Genomic DNA, 20952 nt, shown 5'->3' on the forward strand with positions numbered 1-20952 from the left:
GTGTGTTTTGCCCCCTAGCGACCATGGCTGTAGACTGTTACCAGTGGTGCTGTTGCTACAGTAACAATCTAATGCCACGGTCACCATGGAGACAGCAGGAGGAATATGATTGGCTGTGGTAAGCACTGACGTCCTCAGTGGTTTGATGATGTTGGAGATGCAGCCTTCAGTAGTGCTGGCTTCCGAAAAGGAAACTTCATACAGTACAACAGCATCTTCCCACTCATCTTAACTCTTACAGTTACAGAGGTGAATTTTATCATACCGAGCAGAGATTTGCCAGACGTCAGTAGCCATGACTGTAGACTGTTACTGTACTTTGGAGGAGTTTTAGCAGTAAGCAGTCTAGAGCCAAGGTATTGGTGCACTGACTGATAGGACAGAACAAGAGCATAGAATTAAATAAGACTGCAGAGCATAAGAAAAAGCATACAAGCTGATAACAACATGCAGAGAGAGAGGGTGGAGATGGGAGGTGCAGGGTGAGAGAGACACAGTGATGCTGTCCTTTGATCAACAATTAAACAACATCTACAATTACATTAAATATAGAAATCAAGGTGTGAAGTGCAAAGGAAAAGGGAGGAGTTTTGTGTTCTTTACAATTACCTGGTATATCTCTGTGGATTAGTACGCAGCCATTAGGCCTCAGGCTATATGTGGCCAGACTGGTGGTTATACGGCCCACTTGTTGTGTTTGTAGTATTGATTTTCATGCTGATTATCTATGAGTCAGCCACAGGATATGGAGAGACAAGAGTGGATTGGTCGCTTATGCAAGCTCAACTGAGTAACTCTGACACTGACGTCAGTAGTCAGGAAATTTGAGTACACTCAGACGCTCATCTGATGTTTATATACTGACTGTTTACGCTGTTTGAAGCTGTATAAAGTGCCTCATGGTGATACTTTATGCATGTTTAATTTCCATTTTTCTTCTGAAGGAATCTGGAAAGGTGAGGAGGCAATGGAAGGAGTGTTATGAGTGGGCAGATGTTAAAGTTGCCACCAGATTGTCTCCAGAGGATACATTTCACTTGGACATGTTTTTGTCGGTAAGTCCAGTGCTGTCATGTTCAGTCACTTGTATAAGTACTAACATTAGTAAAAGTGATCTACCCATAGCTCCAGGCCATATTATAGAGTTAATTTTAAAATACAGAAATAAAACAGTTGTTATAATGTTAAATCAATGTAAGTGGATCTTTTCATTTTGTGTTGGGGGATCTGGGCTGTCTCTGTCCATGGTCCTGAACATCATTTACTGACCGACAGACCCTGCTGCGTGAGCCGTAAATATCTCTAGAGATGCGCCTCACTATTTTTAAGAGACATACACATGTTAGGTAGAGGTCAGGGAGTTTAAAATATTCTTGCTCTGTTACTCCTGAACTCATGAGTAACTTACATGGGATAGATTCAAGCATATGCAACTTCATGCTAAAAAAAGATATGATATCTACAATTTGAAAATATTAAAAACATTTGAATGTTGATTCACTGACTGCTTAGACATGGTTGGCATAAGTTTAGTTGTTGGTATATGTGTATCAGAAAATGTGCAGCCTCTCAGTTTATAACAGTGTCTAAATTCAGCTCCATGCAGGTCAGCCTTCAGACCACGTTCAGCACCATGGACAGCGTCATGCGGCTTCAGCGAGCCTCTGCTTATTTCAGTTCTTTGAAACATCTTCAAAGGAATATTGTCGATCATGTTTATGGCTCATGTTGTTTCAAGGGCTCTGTCAAGTCGTTTAAAGACTATGTGGATATACCCCGCACAGTCGGACATCAAGGCTAAAACAGTAGGATAGGTTATTGAACCATGCTCATTGTAATTCTGGTCAGAGACCCCCTCCAGGAGTTACCTTGGGGAGTTTTCATCAGACCCCCAGGCCTTCCCACCCCCTCATTTTCTCCACTCAGTATGGAGACACATCGCAATGCAGGTTACAGACGTATATAGGCGACTCGCACTGTGTCTTTAAAGCCCTCTGATGGGTGATTGGGAGTCGTCTGCATGTGCGCAGGAATGACGCAAAATTGACTTCATCTCAGGAACGCGTCACGATGTCATTTCAACATGAAAAAAAAGGGAGAAAAAAAACTGGCAAACTAGAGAGAGGATGTCTGCCTGCCAAAGCGAGGAATGATGGGTCACTTTATTTAAAGTAGGGCTCGCCACCGGGTTGCACACAGAGTAGAGCTGGTGGATTTATGGTTAATTTTGTTTTATGTGTCTTATGATTTGTTTCAACCTTACAACACACGAGTTGTCCCTTAACACCCTGACTAAATAGGCTACATCAACCTTAGGTACATATTAGTCTATACAGCAGGCTATCAGGACATTTCCCACAGAGGCTTACTGATTCCCTTCAACCAAAACAACTGCAAGTCGTGATTCGGTTACTATCTGCGGGGATGCAGCCTGGTTAACATGCAGTCAGCGTAGTCTACACCCAACAAGACATTCTCTCGTTTTTTGCACAGTTGTCACTGCCCATGTGCGCCAAAGTGACTCACACTGCAGTAACTTCCAGCCTCTGTAATCTACCGTAGATTCACGAAATGACACGCAGAGGAAAATTCGGTTACAGGAAAAGAGTGAGCTTACGCTGATTTAAAGAGCTCATTGTTGTTCTAATTTCTTGTTGCACGTGGATTAGGACAGCTATTGCAATCATTCAACATTTCTGGAAGACACAAAAATGGACACAATGAAAAGAAAAACTTACCTCTTGGTCATCGTTGGTCCAGCTGAGATTGCTTCAGTTTAAGACTTGATAAAACTATAAACAAAACATAGTTCTAACATTTTCCACCTCGTTAAATTATACTTGATGGCGGCAAAATGTATAATATATCATAGTCATATTCTATCATAAACTCGCCGCCGGCACTGGTGCGTAATTTTCAGCAATAAAGCGGCTCGATTTGGGTTTAATTCTCTAAATCACGCATCTCTCTCCCGCACCTCGGTATCTCATGAAATTCAGCGGGCTGTCCCGGTGATCTGCTCTTATAGACACCCCGTAGTACTAGTAATGGAGATGGGAGGGGACACTCATTCATTCAGAAGCATCACCTACATGGACGATGTACGTCGACTCTTACGTCATCGAGGAAATTTAGTCAACAGGAGGACGCTCAGGGTTCCGTGAGGTGGGGGGTGTAAGAGGGGGGTAGGAAGAGGCAGGCAGCATGACAAGCGGTGGGTGGAGGGTGGGTGTTGGGGACAATCTTTTTTCTTTCTTTTTTTTTTCTTGGCACAATAGTTTTCAGTCCTACTTCTCACGTCTCAGACCAGTGGATGATTTTTTCCCTTAAAGAAAAAAAATGCTTCCGAGGCGTTCAGGCCTGTGCCAACGTGAGACACAAGCAACAGCTCTGCATGAGGAAGCAGAAAAAAGTAAACTGGTCACCTGGACCCTCCTGTTGTTGGCGTATTGAACTGTTTGTCTACTTTACTTATACAAGCTAAGCCTGTACTGTGTGTTTGAACTATCAATTCCTACTTTTAACCTGTTATCTAATCAGTGCCCTCTTTCTCCTCATCAGAGAATAATTATAAGGATCAAACAGTTCTTTGCCTTTCCTGGATTATCTCTGGGAGGCAGCATGGAGCAGTGGGATTTCACTGCATCAGCCCTATCTCGGTTTAAAAGTTGTAGGCCAACACGTTTTTAAAAATAATGTTCAATAAAATGCAACTGCAGCTGAGATATTGTGATTTCTGACCCATATGAGTAAAAACCCCAGATCATACACTGCATCACGCCCACAACTTTTTAACTTTTTAACTACACGCCAGCCAAGCTTTCTGAAAGAAATTTAAAGTCTAAGGTATTCATCATCATAATCAGGATTATTTTCTCAGATTTTAGAAAGCTCTTCCAGAGCTACAAACAACACAACTTTTTTACTGGCTGAGTAGTACTTCTCATGATGAGTATACTGAGCCTCAAAATTGCTGGACTACCCCTTAAAAATTCTGATGTATGTTAGAAGCAGCTGAGAACAAATACTAAACCAAAGTCTATCTACTTCATCTTTGGGCAGATACAGTAATTATCAGTTCTACATCAGTCGACAACTTCTTCTTGTGGTCTTTGGAGGCATTTTTTTAAGATTGGTATTTCTACAGTTGAGCTTTAGAAACTAAAAAAGAAGTCCAAGAAAAGATGGGTGCATAAGAGACCTCAAGCAGAGATTGTTTTGTCATCTGCTGTTTCCAAGATCACAAATGAAATGTCAAGCTTTAAACCAACATGGTTAAGAAGTGCTCAAAACGGAAAGTTCCAACTGAGCAAAGTTTATCTGCTTAATTGGTCCTCTGAGATATCTTTAAAAGCTCCATAACAAGTGAGTAAGTGGGCTTTGAGTGGAGATTTTTTTGTCAGCTAATTTTGTTAAGACTTTTGTTAACTGTTTGACTTGTTATTTTCAGGCCAAAGTGTTCTGATATTTTCAAATTTGCCCACTTGGGTTTCAACCAAATGAATGTTATCACTTTTACCTGTGTCCAACTTTCCACTTTGATAAAAGTGAAATTTGCTGCCTGTCTTGTTTGTTGGGGAAACTCATGATTAAATCAGAATCTAAAACTCAACAGGGTTCAGTAGTTTATCCAGTTATGAAACAATATTAACTCCATAATATATCTTAGCATTAGTTTCACATACAATTGTCTCATGGCTAACAGGTAGCTTTGGTTAATAAGTCAGCAAATAGAAAACCCATTCAGAGGTAACCCTTGGTCTCATAGTTGGCTGCTTAACTTTTACTATCTGTCACCTCCATCTCAGTCTCGGCCTCTCTTAGACCCACTCAGTCTCTCAGTCATTTCCTCAAACACAGCTGGCCCTCGTCTTTTGATACTCTTTCGTGGCAGATGTTTTCTGATACAAGAGAATACCCATAAGTAACGTGTATGTGTACATTGTATTTCTTTACTTGGTGTATCACTGTTGAATTTAGTTTAAAAAGGCATTTAAAAAACCTCACAGGCTCCAGAGAAAGGGGTCACCAGATACTTTTTTTGCACAATTTTTTAGAAAGTTTTTCTCTAATTTAGCTTTATTCTAGTGAAATACTGGATAGAATAATAATGTATCCTCACCAGACTTCTAACAATCCATTTTCTCACAATCCATGTCCACACTGAGGCCATAACCTTTGAAGAGGGGTCACAAATAGACATTCAATTATTTTAAGGGCTCACTGAACCACTGATTTATATCATTCAAATTATTTCTCCCTCATCAGTTGAACATTTCTTTGAAAATAGTGTCTAGAATTAAAATGTAGCAGTTTAAATATATATATATATATATATATAATCCTAACCCTTCAACATACAGTGTAACATTTTTACAGGTCAAATGTATAAATTTAAGCACTAAGATCCTGAAACTTGGAGTTATATAGTTATAGTTAATGACAGTTACGAGGTAGGTATTGTTCACACTAAAATGGTTTGTAAATAAGAAAGAGGTCTTTAACAGTATATAATTGTATAACGATCCTTGATCATCTATTTTTATTTTGCATTTATGTATTTCTTTCTCTTGTCTTATTCTCTTGCGTACATCTTCCCTTCTCATAGGTGGTGTTCTTTGATTGGATGCGCTGATGGCTGATATTCCGTCTGTGAGTGTACAAGTGAGAAAACTGCAGTTAACAGAAGAGGGAGGGCGCAACAGTCATGATTCACGTATAGTGCAAGCAGGAGAACGAAAAGGGGGAGGTAAATATCTACAGGATACAAAATAAAGAGATAAACAGGATGGGCTCATCAGGAAGCTGTACATAGGTGTTTTTATATCAAAGTGGAACATGATGCCTGACATGCAGTTGTGGGGTTGACAGAAAAACACCAGCCATATATAGGCACACTTCGTGACTGACAGGAAGTCTGTGAGATCATCATACGCAGCTCCTAAGCCTGCAGATAATCATGGTAACAGTATGTCCAGGGCAGCTGTCCCTTCACCTGAGTTAAATGGATTATCGTTTGTGACATGATACAAAGGTGATGGACAACCCTACAAAATGACAAGGGTAAGAATCTACAGCCATGTGAGCCACGTGAACACCCTCTAAATGGCAATACTAACATGGTGATGTTTAGCAGGTATTAGCATATTCACCATCTTAATGTATTATGTTACCCTGCTAGTATTTGCTAAATAACAGTAAAACAAGGTTCAGCTGAAGCAAACAAGAGTGTCATTACATTTGCATGTTTTTAGTCATGAGCCAAAGTTTTCAGCAACACTCTGACCTGATCATTGTAATAAACATTAAGGGTTCCCCAAAGTTGTTTCAATTCATCCTGAGAGGGGCATGACTATCTGAGCCAAGTCTCGTGTAAATGTCATTGTGGTGGTGGAAGAAAATATTATATTTTCAGTCTAGATCAAAGTAGTAGACTAAACAACCAACTGACATTACAATCCATGCACTATAACAATCTTTGGCTCCAAAATCTGTAGTAGCCTGTAGTTTAACAAATAAATAAATGTAATGTAGCATTTGAAGTTGTTGTTGTACTACAGTGTACTCTGCATTATATTCTGTGGTGTTCCTATTATATTATCAGCTTTAACATGGCTACATTTGTAGATATTGTTGATCTTTTTTACTGGCTCCCAATGGTACGTGTCCACAAAGTGCTCTATTTGCTGTCAGAGTTTTCACTTTGACCTTTTTTGATTAATATTTCAAAGATCTGCTGAAACCCTCTAACGCTATGATAAACAGTTTACCAGAAACTCTCTTACACTTATTGAATATGATTGAAGATCCCACTAATGATTTAATGGTATCAATAATTTAGTTTTAGTTTTCTATAAACCTTCCCTTCACCTACAAACCTCTCCCCACATACTCATTAAACAACTAAAGCACACCTCACAGAGGTCCAGAAAATCATCAGTACAACAGATACCTAAAGATGTGATGAGTTATACAAACTAATGAGTCGAGCATTAATAAGTCATATAGAATCAAAGGTAGTGTTGGCCAGTACTCTTACTCACACAAATGTTAGAATCCAGCTATCAATGTTCTCACAGGGGTATCATGAATTAAGTATGAAAAAGTTATACGTCACTGGGAGTGAAAATCTCAGTGCACCGCATGTTCGTAAGCTCATTTCACCCCCCCCAACCCCCCCACCCCTCTACCCCTCTACCCCTAAGGCTATATTTCACAACTCTTCGCTTCAGACTCCCTCTTTCTTACATTGTACAGGAGTATCATCTCCATCCCCCGCTCAACCCTGCTGCTTAAACTTCTTCCCTAGAAAAAAAAATCTGCTCTCCAATGCAGCAGCTGTATCTGTCAGAGACAGAAAAAGGCAAAGAGACAGATATCTACAGAGAAAGAAGGAGGGGAGGATTGGGGATGCCGCTTTGATGTTCAGGGAATGTCTCTGTACACACTGTCTGATCTCTTGTGTCATTTTTATTCTGCAAGTGCAAGTGATCCTCCCCACTATACCATCTTTTAATTCTCTCGCTACCCCTCTCACTATGTCTCCATCTATTTCTTCATCTCTTCCCATCAGGTCTGCATCTTCTCTTTGTGACGGCTACATGAGAATCATTTTGCAGATAGAAAGAGTAGGAGAAAGACCCCAGAGTTCAGCAGCATTCACCTGCAGAGTGCTGCTCATGCCTCACCTCTCTTCCTTTCACCCCCCCCCCCTTTCCCCCGTCTCTCTCTCTCCTTCTCGCCACTAATCAGTATTCTGCTTTTCCACTCTTCCTTTTCCTGATCACCCCCCTCTTTTTTTTCTTCCTCTTTCCTTCCCACTCAGTCACTCTCTCTCCTTCTTTCCTCTCCCGTCCCTCATCCTTCCACAGCTGCATAGTTTTACATATACTGAGTACTGAGGTAAAACATCGACAATGATTCAGCCTGGTTTCCAATCTGCAGCTTGTTAGAAGTGAGGGCCTGGAGCCATGTCAACAGTGGTGCTACAGTACATTGTTAAAATAGGGTATTACCCTTTGCTCAGTGCACCAGTAAAGCAAGGCAATAAGGGGTTTTCTCCCCAATACCTCCTGTTTCATATGCTCATTATTATTATGGTGTAAGTATTGTGATGCATATTTGGTGCCCATGCATATTTATCCCAGGCTCCTTTGGTTACAGCATCCCTTTCACTTACATTGACATAAAACCCTGATTTTCATTCTAACATCACCACTGCTCATGAATCTTTCATCACAAACTACACTCTCCCTCCCCTCCCTCGCCTCCCTCTGCTCTCCATTCACCCCCTCCCCGATGGAAAGCCAGTGTTAGTGGGTGAGAATTAATTAAACAGGAACACCCGAAGGCAGTTTGATTCCATCAGACGTGACTGTTCGTTCACCGGTACAGGTGTGAGCACTGAAAGAAAAATGTCTTTGTAGCTCGCATGAAACCAGACGGTGCATCATAATGCCCAATGTTCAGTTATTTTCTCCTCTGTTAGATGCAGCTTAGTTAAGGCTGTCTTGCCTTGTGCGTATATACAGTATGTTCGTCACTGGTTGTTTTAAGGCAAAAGGATAGTTCAATAGTTAGGTATAGACTTAAATTCCTCCACTGACTCACTGAAGATAAATCAGATAAATTTGGATGAAGTCGTCAGTCTGACTCAGCTGATCACGATTCTTTGAAGCGTTACTAGCATGGTTGCACACTTTATCAACACACTTTGTCAACTAATTCAGCACTGTTACCTTCCTCACTTTCAAACCTGCCATTCAGTAGAAACTCTCCTTTTTCATGAATGTAAATATGTCAGGTAATCTGTGGTATGTTGTGTGTGCAAGTGGTATACCATACTCTGGGTTATAAGGATGTTATGGGAAGTGAGCAAAGAGGCATCAGGGATGTACAGCAGTCTTTGATGTGAACCTATTCTCTAAGGGACAGCGAAGAGGAAAGGGGGAGAGAGAGGGTGAGAATGAGAATGAGATGATAAGTTTTGAATGAATACTGTGTTACTGGTCTCAATGAAACGATGCCATGAAAATTTCCAGCTGAAAATCAACAAACCTTATTTTTCTTATCTGGTTGGCTTTAAAAACATATATTAAAGTTTTCACAATCCCCAGACTATTTTTGTTCCTCTACTTTATGGCTCCCTTTGAGATTGTGCCTTGAATCTGCATATGGGGAGGCCCCCTGCTGGTTATAAACACATACTGCAAGCTGGGGCTCAAGAATGATATTAAACCGTATTCGTCATTCTGTCTCTGAGGAATACATTAAAAATGTACCACACACACACATACAGTAGAGTAGCAGCAGCTTTTACAGTACGCACATTTATGACAATGGAATGGTGTCAGACTGAAACTTAACACATCTGTTTTTTTAAGTATTGTTGGATTCAGTCACACAGAGCACCATGACACCTCAGCTATTTCATTCTGGCCTCCACACCCCAGCCTTCCTCTTCCTATCCATCCTTCCCTGAGCTGTCCACACACACTGCACATGACTCATCCAGATGACTCACCCCCCCTCCACCCCCCTCCCCCACACGCTCACACATCTTTGTATTATCTCCCCTGGCTAACCTTGACAGAGAAACACAGAAAGGTGCTGGTATTTTAAGACGTTGCTGGGGATCTGCTTTATTCCAGGACCGTGTTTTACATAAGTGCCCCATGGACCAGGCCCAAAAAAATTAGCATTTTTATAAATGTATCCGCAAACATCACCCTTTTAAAAATAGCTTAGGTAGTCAAATATGCAGTACAACCGAGATCTAACATGACACAATGTGAATCCTTTCTATTAAAGTCATATGTTTACATCAAAAATGTTTTGTCTTTTTCACTGACACATGACTACACTTCCAACGCAAATTTCTGTCCTCAAAAAATCTTTTCATAAGATGATCCAGACCTTTAATTGCAGCACACAATTGGCTTTTTTTCTGACCAATAATATTTCAAAGGTGGTTGAATTAGGTGCTATTAAGTGTCATTACCCGGTGTCAATTCTTCCAAATGATTATTCCTTCATTTATTTTAAGTGTTGTCTGTTTGGGCATCTGTATTCAATATTCACTGCTCACCACTAATGTTGGTACTTTTAAACTGTGTTTATTCAAACTCAAAATATGTTTTCCATGTGCTAAATGTTACTCTAAACCATAATTCCTCAGTCTTTAAATCACTGGACAAATGATTAATTATTCTAACTTTTTTATTATTTTTTTAAAATTATTTTTTAAATATAAATCAGATATAATAGGTCAAGTACTGAGTCATTTTTTTTTAAAAACACTTTGGATACGCAGTTCTTTAAATGTGTTTTTTCTGTTTATATCAATTTAGATTTTGTCAGAATAAAGTAGAATAATAAAAGAAAGCTCTTAGAACAGAATAAATGAATAAAAATATGATAGAAGCTATTTCTCCAAATAAATATGATCGTCTATTAAGAAGCATTGACATAACTCAGACCACCAACAGATGTCAGTGTTGGTCTGACAAAATTTTACTGAGCACTATTGTGCATTAAGCCTCAATACCTTCCTGTCAAGCAAATACCCCAATAAGCTAACAGGGGTACTCACTAACCTTTTTAAATCATGTATACAATTTATTCTCCCTCTTCTCCTGAGACTCACTGCCACAAGTCATGCTTCTTCTCCCTGACTTTGAGAGCTCCAATCTTCTCGCTCTCTCGTCTCGAAGATAAAGATTTAATAAATGGAGCCTATTGGCTTCTGCTTGCTCACATCTATTATTCAGTATTACTGTATGTTTGACTATGAACAACTGCAGTGTGATGTATGGAAGCATCTTTCAAAACCTCTGTGCTCTCAGCACCTGCAATGGAAATCCTGTCACTTACATGTTGATCTATATTTAATAGTACACATCACAGGTGTGTGCTGAAAGTATGCCGTACTGTCAGCAGTGGAACCAGCTGCTATTCGGAGGTAACATTCACAATCATGCATTAAATATGTAAATCATTTACATTTGCTAACTTGTTAAAAGCTGAGCCTGTTTCATTGTACATTCCTGTAGTGACTGTCTTGGTTAAGATTGTGGCTCCTAACTGCCATGGGAAGAGCAGATATGGCTATGATATGAAATGATTTAGTGTTACAATCTTAACCACTGCTGGTTGGCTGCAGCACAGGTCACCACACACTGTGGGTGTGTAATCTATCTCTGGTCAACCTCACACAGGATATGCCAACACACACTTGAAACCCACTGAATGCCTTCCTTTTCAAATTCTACTTTATAATCTGCAATCTGAGACATGGGGGGAAGATTGTGGTAATTTGAGTTTGTGATTTTCACAGTACCATCAAGTATTTATCTTTGTCTTTGAGTGCCATGCTGGAGCAGAACATGGAAATATTTGTTTTATTGTACTGTAGTTATGGCACTTGACTGTGTGACAGTTAGGAAAGGCCACTGGAATTCTACATGTCCACCCTTCATAGATTTGTAGACTAGTTTATGTGAGTAGGGAACATTATTTGGCCAGACTCAGGGTACAGAGGTTTCTTACATTATGAAGCGGCCAACATTTTCTTAATACCAGGTCTTCTTCTCAACCAGAGAGTGCCGGCATGGGTGTAAACTTTGGGCAATAAAAGAAGTTTTTAAGGAGAGAGAGAGAGAGAGAATTCAGTAAGCGTCATATTTTGTTTAGGTATTCATATATTATCAATCTATCTTAATTAAATACACAACATTTTTAAGTTTGATTGATTTATAGTTGTTGATTGTCCGATTTTGTGTAAATCTTAGGACGAAGTCCAGTTTGGGAATAGAAATGGAGTCAGTGATCATGCAAGAGTTGTGCTCAGGGTGAAGTCAGGGTCAGGGTTGCAACTGTCAGTAGAGATTAACCACACAGACAACTGACACTTCACTCAAACATGACTAATTGTTAACAGAGCATAGCATGTGATCATATGAAAATTACATATTTATGTCAAACAATCATCAATTTCAAGAATTAATGTGTTTTTTTATGTACAGTGCTGTGTAATACATAACATGATGTACTATAGCATATAAACTGTGGACCACTGTCCAGTTCCTGGCCTTCTTCCCACCTTTAAGAAAAAGCTAAAACAAAAACAAAACTTCCTATAGAATAGTTATAAAATATGACTGAAATGATTAATGCCAAAAACAAAAATGTTTTTGATGACAGTGAGTTAGTCAGCATTCTGGAAAGCAGCCACAGTTACATGCAGGAGTTGTGAAAAACTAAAAGTGCGACAACTAAACAAAGAAAATTCTGAAGTAGAAGCATGGCATAATGCAGATTCAAAAAATGAGCATGAGCATACACATGTACTGAAAACATAGGAAATCTCAATTGTTACTAAACAATCATGTTTTGATGGAAATACTGCATATATAAATGGCTTATAGTTTATGAAACTGTCCACTGTCAATCTAGAGCTTCAAGGAGTTGATGATTAATCATTTGTCATTAATTCAACAGAAGTAGTCCAATTACATGTGTGTCTTATGGAAAGTCCACTGAGTTTTGAGTATGCATGTATATGTCAGTACATATGTGAGTATGTGTGTGTTTGTGTATGCGTTATGATGCACAGAGCACGCTCCCTGTGGTCTGGCTGCTGCAGCTGCGTGGCCAGAGTCACGTCCTTCACTGCAATGCTTGTGGGAATGTGGTGAGTTTGGTTGAGACCAGCTCATAAAACACTGCACCCTGGCACTGTCCTGCTTCCCCTGCAGACAGGGAAGCAGCGACCGATGGGGAAGCCACACAAGCGGCCAGCATCAGGAGCTTCTCTCTACTGCTGCTTTTTTCAGTCCCACACATGCTGCAACTCAGCTGACCTGAGGTCAAGACCTTTAGCTTTTGGCCGTTGTGGTGTTCTGTCTCTGCACCCAGTTTCACATCACCTGATTTACTAGGAAAGAAGTTGTTATGAGAGTACTTTTCGCTTGTCACTTAATAATTATAAATGTTTTAAGTTGATTTTATAAGTGTGGTCTCATTTCTTATATCTGTTCAGTTTTGTTTCTGTGACTTTTTTCACTTGTTGCTGCACTAAAAGAGTGCATACATTTGTTCAACTAAAAGTGTAAAGTGCTTTTTAAATTAAATAAAAATGTAATAAAATTAAGGATTAACATCAAAGCTGTTCCCAAGTGTTTAAGAAATAAAAGCATACACTGGAAATATGTATAAGGAATACATAGTTTAGATTTTAGGAAATTGTGATACAATTTGATTAAAATATTAACGCTAAACTGAAAACAAATATAAGTAGATGGGGTGCATTATTCACGTGTAGAAATTCATGTTTTTTAGCTTGATTTTCTGCTTTACGTTTTTTGCATTTTTTGTCAGGATGCATACTGCAACCTTTTGAAACCAGCACAAAGATTCTGCAAGTAACAAAACTCATGTGTTTCAGTTGGACTTGCTGCTTTATGTTTTTTGCATTTTTTGTCAGCATGCATGCTACAGATGTTTTTTAAAACATCACAAAGAGTCTCCAAGAAGCACATTTATAAGTAAAAGTAAAAGAGAAATTACACATTTTTTATACACAAGCTGTTTTCAAAGGGAACTGGAGTTGACTGAAAGTAGGTTCAGGATCATATTTGACCTTTTGTTCCAGTAGAGGTAGCAGAAGTAACTTTGTGGTTTACTGTTATGTTGCACTGCACAAGTGAGGGTGGAAGTACCTTTGCCCTGTCAGTGCACTCTGTGGGTCCTGCTCCCACACTTTCACAGACACACACACTTACACACATACGCAAATGCTGTATGGGCCAAGCAATAATTAAAAGCAAAAGTAAATCAGTGGTTGTTGGATGTTTTATGCATCATTACAGTCCATGGAACACTCTACCACAAGTGTAACTCATGGCTGACAGGTCTCATTTTCTATGAAGTGAAGAAGCTAAATCGAGACTTGACTGTACCAATCCATATATTCACAGTTACACATGCTGACATGAGCTCTTTGTGTGTGTGTGTGTGTGTGTGTGTGTGTGTGTGTGTGTGTGTGTGTGTGTGTGTGTGTCTGTGTCTGTGTGTGTGCATTTAAATTTATTATGTGTGTTTCTGTCTTTGCATGTTATTCATTTGTACGCAAGCACAACAATGACACCGCATTACTAAGGTTGTTTGTATGTATGTCTGTATGTGTGTGTATGTTTGTATTGTGTTTGTGAATGTGTCAGGGCAGAAACCTAAGCCACCACTGGCTCCGCAGGGCTTCACCAATTCCCAGAGGTCACAAACCCAGTCAGCTCCAGCGTTGTCCTGGCCTCAGCTGCAGTCTCCATCTCTGTGCTTCTGCCATGCCCTCAAACCCTTGGAAGGCCTTCTTCCTGCCATAAATGTCACAGTCCTCTTTCACATGATAAATAACCTGCATTCAAGAGCCAAATGAGATAATCTAAAATCAGCAGCAGCATCTTCTTACACCTTCTATCTCTCTGTGATATGTTTTTATCTCTCCACAGGATGTCATCAGTAGTATATCTATCTATATATATATTCAAGATTGAATCTGTTTGAATTTGTGTGAAGGAATAATGCCAGTAAACTTTTCAGTGTTCATTACCAATTTATATTTACATTTCTGAAAATAAAAATGTTATTAACATTTTAAGTTGACAGGTCATGTGGCAAAGGTTGTGTTGAAGTGGGTTTGTTTTTAACTTTGGCAGGGCCTTTTTTTTTTGTCGGACAGCCAAAATAACTGTGTATGTGTACTTGTTCTCTTTTCTCTTGTGCACACATATACACCCATAGAGCCTGACTCTGCAAAATGTTTTCCTTACTGAATATGCATTTGCTTATTCACTTGAAACCAGACTTGTATCATATTTTTATCTCTTAATTTTACATTTTATTTTATTATTTATTATTAACTATATATCTCCATATGAATATTTATATGTCAAAAATGAATATTTATAAATATATATCATAGTTGCTGTCACAATAAACGTTAGAGAATAAATGTATAGAAACCTCTAGGTAATGTGCTGCTTTGAGGTTTTCAAACCTCACCTGAGATTCTGTACTTCTTTCAGTTTGTGGATTTTGGCAACACAACTCAAGAAAAAACTTCTAAGAACTTTGTAAGTATCATTTTTTAAATTTTTAGTATGACTAAATCTTACACTATGACATCAGCGCTCACTTGAGAGGCAGCAGCTAGCTTTTCTGCGTGTCTCTGAAACATCAGAGTTCACTTGAGGGGCTGCAACTCCCCTCTATGCCCTGTATGTATATTTTTGCAGAAAGCACACAAACCTAGAAACTCTGCAGTGATCTTACCATTAACGTCACATGGAGTTAAGGCAGCTAGATTGTTTGAGATAAGTAATAATATTGCTAGGGGAAACCTAGCAACACATTGATTGTCCATACCCAAAACTACACCCAGCGTATCATGTGCATTTTGCAGATTATGTTCTGTATCAGAAATCATGATATTGACACTGCAGTAATTTGATATTGTTAATGTTAATGTTGGTATTTAAAACATCTTCCATGGACCAAAATATAAATTACACTCTGCCCTACAGCAAGACCTCCTCATTTCTCCTACTCCAAGTGCAACACACTCATTCTTGTGTCTGTGTGAAAGTTGGCTATAAACATTTCATGTCACATTGGAATTTTTGAACATTGATTCTGCTAGAATAAATAATACTTTTACTTACTCAACAAGCTAATGAAGCATTGTAATTTTTACCACATTTAACATCATATGTCAGTCTTTTGTGAGGTGTATATGAAAAGTTTGTACTATTTGCCTATTTAGGGAAACTTGGTCTGATGATTAAGTCTGGGCAGGTGTTGCAGGTTTTTCCTTACTGTGGATAAAGCTCAAAAATGATAAAAAATAACAACCCTTCTATGTATTTTCATGATTCAGACATTGCTTTTCTTACCACTGAAAATCAACAGGGGCAAATCCAAGCAAATTATGCCAAGGCTGATACTTTGCAAAACATAATATTATAAAATGCATTAAAATAAAAACAAAAAATTCTAACTTATTGGTGTAAAAATAGTGACAGGAACAGGGTGTTGATTTCAAGTTTTAATAGCAAGTACTTTGTTATCTGTATGTGTGTTAGAGCAAAGGGAAGCAGTGCTGTTTTTTGGCATCGTTATCTGGTTTTGTGTGTTCGCTTATCTTTGGTAGCATTTGGGGACCTGTTTCTGCCTCCCTGTGGTTTGCTTTTATTCTGAACTGAGCTCACAGTTCGTGGTAGTAGGCTTCTCTCTCACACACACACCCGCGCACACACACATGCTTACACCAATGATCACGAGTTTCATTGCATTTGTATCCGTGTATCCAGCCAATAAAAAGTACACTTTGCTCAAAGAAGTCATTCAACGTCAATGAAACACATATGTTTCAGCCAAGATGCATACTTCCCATTCACTCACTCTTCTTCTCACTGTTCCAGAAACAGTGATTGAATCTTGAATGGATGTGATTATGATCTGCTGTCAGAGTCTGGGGCCAGATCAGACAGATGAAGGTGTGTGTACGCCAAGCCAGCTGTTGTTGGCCATGAATGGGTCTTGGCTAACCAGAGTGGCTAGCCTTTCAAACAGACCTTATCTTCTCTGCATATCGGATGCTGGAAGCCCATGGATCACAGCATTGGCTCATAACAATATAACAATCTTCCACCTGTACACATGTATCACACACACGCAGCTGGACTCAACAGAGAAAAGTCCTGGAACGGTAAGCTGAACAAACGATTACAGCCTTGCAGGTATTCTTAAGACTCTGAGAATATGTGTTCACACATGTTTTTATAGTTTGTGTTAAAACTCACACATTTGACTTAACTGTATAGGTAAGGGTCAGGTTTAGCTGTGATGCTTAAACCAGTACATTTTCCATTGTTATCACATCTTGTGTAGTAAAAATCAAGCTTTGACATGGTCTATTTTCATCACAGCTATGACCATATATTGGCCTGCGTGGGAGCGGAAATACATAAGACGCACTCTTCTAGACACGTACCACTTGTCACCTAGTGGGAAATGTCAGAGAGAGTGAAAACCACATTAAAAGTAGAAGTGATGTTGCAGACAAAGTCTGAGGTTGACTTCTATCACGAAAAGGTGTTTTTCCACTTTAAAAAAGCTTGTTTGTGCCAGTGAACCACATGTTTTCATTACTTTTAAAAAAACGTATCTGCAATGTCTGTAACGATACAGAAAACAATGAAAAACAAAACAATAACACTATGAACTTATTTAAAACAAAATTGCTAATATTTGACCTGTAACACAAGCACATGTTCCCACTCATGCTCAACATCAAACACATCCTTGGCATACGATGGGTGATCAGTGTGAGTTCTTTCACAGGAAGTTGATGAATACCATAATGACTCACTACAGGAGAGAGAGAGAATGGTAGAGAGTGTAAGAGCAAGCAATATCAGTGGGCAGGGAGAAGAGATAGCAGTACCTCATTAGCTGTTGCTAAGGTTACCGCCTCTCGTCAGCACTGGCAAACACACATAGAAGCGGTGCTCTTACAAAGGCAAGGCCGGCACACTTTTTAAAATGTGCTTTTTGAACACTGGAGAACCCTTGAAATACTGTTAATGTACTGTTGTTGTGCTGCATCACTGTCTGTATTGCACATAATTGTCTGTTGGTGTACGTACATTGTACGTGTTTGTACTTCCTATATTCTTGTGAGACCTTGTTTGAGTTGTATGCATTTGAAATGAGGACATTATTGCAAAATGAGGTTGACAATTACACAACATTAGGCTTGGGTAAGAGTAACAGTTGAGGTTATTGTTTGAAATTAAAGCTTTAGATAGAAAGAAGGTCATGATAAATGTAGATTGTATACATCTGCCTGCATTGCATGTTTTCAGGGGTGGCACAAAAAGGATAAATGGATAAAATAGTCTCAACAAATGCATCTACTCCTGTGTGAGAAAACATATTTACTGAAAACCACAGTACCTAGCTGTTTTAGGATTACATTTTTTTTAAACTAAATAACAGCACATCTACCACCATGTCTGCAGCTCTGGGACAATTTATTATATAATGTACAGCTGTGCTTTAACTTTTATGAGCAGCAGCTAATGTTGGTTCAGTACTTAATGCACCACGTTCACCATCTTAGTTTACCTAACCAAAGTGGACAAGTTAAATATTTTACTTGATTATAGCACTAGATTAAAAGCTAAACCAAAGTCATTATAAATCACCCTGAGGGCGTCGTGTGTAGCAAATTTTAGAACAGTTCATCCAGTAGACATTTCACTGTAAACCACAAATGTGAACCTAATTGTGGAGCTATAGGAAAAGTCTGGGGATAACCAAAGTCATTTGGCTACATTATCTGTGTCATGAATGTTCAAAATTGTATGGAGATACAGTATTTCAATCAGAGCTAAACTGATCGATTGACCAGCTGATCAACAGACTGACATTGGTATCCTTAGAGGCAAGGTATTAGTGTAGCTAAAAATAAAAAAACGACTTATTTGTGACCTGTTTTTAAAGGAGTTTTCAGTTGGAATAAATGGACTTGAGGCTGAGTGCCACAGACAGGGTAGGAAAAGTGGAAAACTGCTGTAATCATTGATGGATTATGCCATTGTTTGTTGTAATCTTTTGATGGAATTTACTGACAAGAAAAATATAGATAAAGCCAGTCATGTTAACCCAAATGGCATTTAAAAGTGAATAACGCACCCCCTCGCTATATTTTAAACACATGATTGTGTGTGTGCACCCACACGGCTGCGTGTGCATCTCATTCTTCTAAGGGTAGCACTTAGCCTAACAGAGGGATTACCAGCTGACTGTGGGATAAACAACCTCACCACTTGTGCTAACACTGAAGTGGCAGACCTGCTGGAGGGTGTCTGTATACACACCTACAAGTGAGTGTGTATAATCTATAGAAACACTCTTATGGTGTGTTGATACTGAAGGTGATTTATGTGCGGCTCAACAGAGACTACTGTATAAACTATTGTTTTAATCCTGCCTGCTCCAGGTCAGTGCCTTGTTAATGTCTGTCTATATGACTCTGCATATTAAAGACAGCCATTAGCTTTTGACTAATAGCGGGTCTCTGTGCCCGAGGCTACCTTTAAACAGACTCCTGTGTCCTGACACAGCTTTGGCTCAGGGGTGCCCCACACATAATGGAGCAGCATTACCACTGAGGGCTGCCCTGTTTATAGTTCAGTCTACTGAGAGATTGTCTTTTATTTAGGAGGGCATTTTTATAACTAGTGTGGTATTCAGATATATTTAAGTAGATATTTAAGTACATTTTTGTATTCTATTTCACAGTTACAAGGATATTATATTTAAGGTAGGTTTAAGGCACTTGTCTGGAGGGGCTGTGTCCATCAGTTTGGGGTAATTAAACTGACAATATGACATTCACACTCACTTCACACAGTTTTTTGGCTGTGCAGAGGTGAGAAAGAGTGCAACAATTTTGCTTCTCTCTCTTGCTCTTGTTTTTAATATGTTACACAACTACTTCTGTAACTTTTCACTTGTGCAATACTGTGAATGCCTTCCGTGAGAAAATGAAAATGAGCGCCGTTATCTCCATATTTAATTGATTATCACTTCTTGCCTCCTTCTAGGATGGCTGGTTTTCTCCGATGCCTTCGCATTTGGCTGTTCGGAACAGCCATAAACACTTTTGCCTTCAACATGTCATACAAGCTAGTTATTTTATGGTTTCTGTAAAACTCTTTTTCCTCTGTGAGATATTTTTTGAAATTAAAGACAGCTAATCACTCAATCAGAAATAGATCGGTCAGTTAAGTGTATTATTTGTTTTGAAATGGTCACAATCCAAGTGGCATATTGAATCATTTATGGTGATTATATATATATATATATATTTCCTAAGAAAATTTTAAGTAGACCTCATTAAAGTGTTTTTCAGTGCTTTAATCTTCGCAAACCTCTATTTGACTAAAATGCATGTATTAGTACTGTTATTTAGTGACAACTTTTATTATTTAATTTGATCAGATTCGACAGAATTGCTGTAGCAGACAACACTGTCTCAGCCAGAAAAAAATTCCCCTTTTTGAAGCCTGACCAAATTTGGTCTTTCAACAAATGTTTGTCTCTTCCTGTCACACAAATAGGTGTAAAAACTCATGAGTTTCACTACTCAACCTATCAAATATTGATTTACATAGACACCGTTCAAATTTTATAAACTTTTATAGCAACTGTGTCCTAATTATGTTGCTATCTCATTCTTAAATGTTAGCTTGCCACAATTGTCGCTCAACATGATCTCAAAAATAGTGTGTGTTTCAGAGTATGTGTGGGGAGCTGTCTTGTCTAGCAAGCAGTTTTCTGAGAAAGTTTGATGTCTGAGATACAAAGTCCTTCCTGTGCTTGCTACTTCTGCTTACAGCTTCTTCACTCATGAGAAAAGGCTCTCTTGTCTCAACATCAGGCTTCATTGAGTTTATACATGTAGTTGAAAAATGCCGTCAGCAGAGGGCAGGATCTTCCTTTAACACGACAGAAAGACTGTCTCTGGTGAGGTTTGCAGTAGCAGGCTGCTTTGCTGCATTATGTGTGACACTGATTGACACATTGACATTCAGTGTCACGTTCATTTAAACCCACTTCGTCCATGCGCCTCACCTTCTTTCTTTCTGCCTTCACATTTGAGTCACCCTGTCTGCCTCTCGGTTTCCCTATTGCTTTTTTTTTCCTTCTCGTTCTCTCTTCCTCTCATCTTCTCTCTTTCTCTCTGAGATACAGTACGTGTGTATGTTTGTGAATGTGTGTGTGCTGTGTCTGATCTCAGTGACAGTGTCTGGGAGTTAACCAATCATAAGACGAGAACCGGGTCCAGAGAGGGCTCAGGGGCCATGAGAAAGACTCGCCCAGCCCTCC

The sequence above is a fragment of the Scomber japonicus genome, chromosome 6, assembly GCF_027409825.1.
Source record: "Scomber japonicus isolate fScoJap1 chromosome 6, fScoJap1.pri, whole genome shotgun sequence".
NCBI classification, from domain to species: Eukaryota; Metazoa; Chordata; class Actinopteri; order Scombriformes; family Scombridae; genus Scomber; species Scomber japonicus.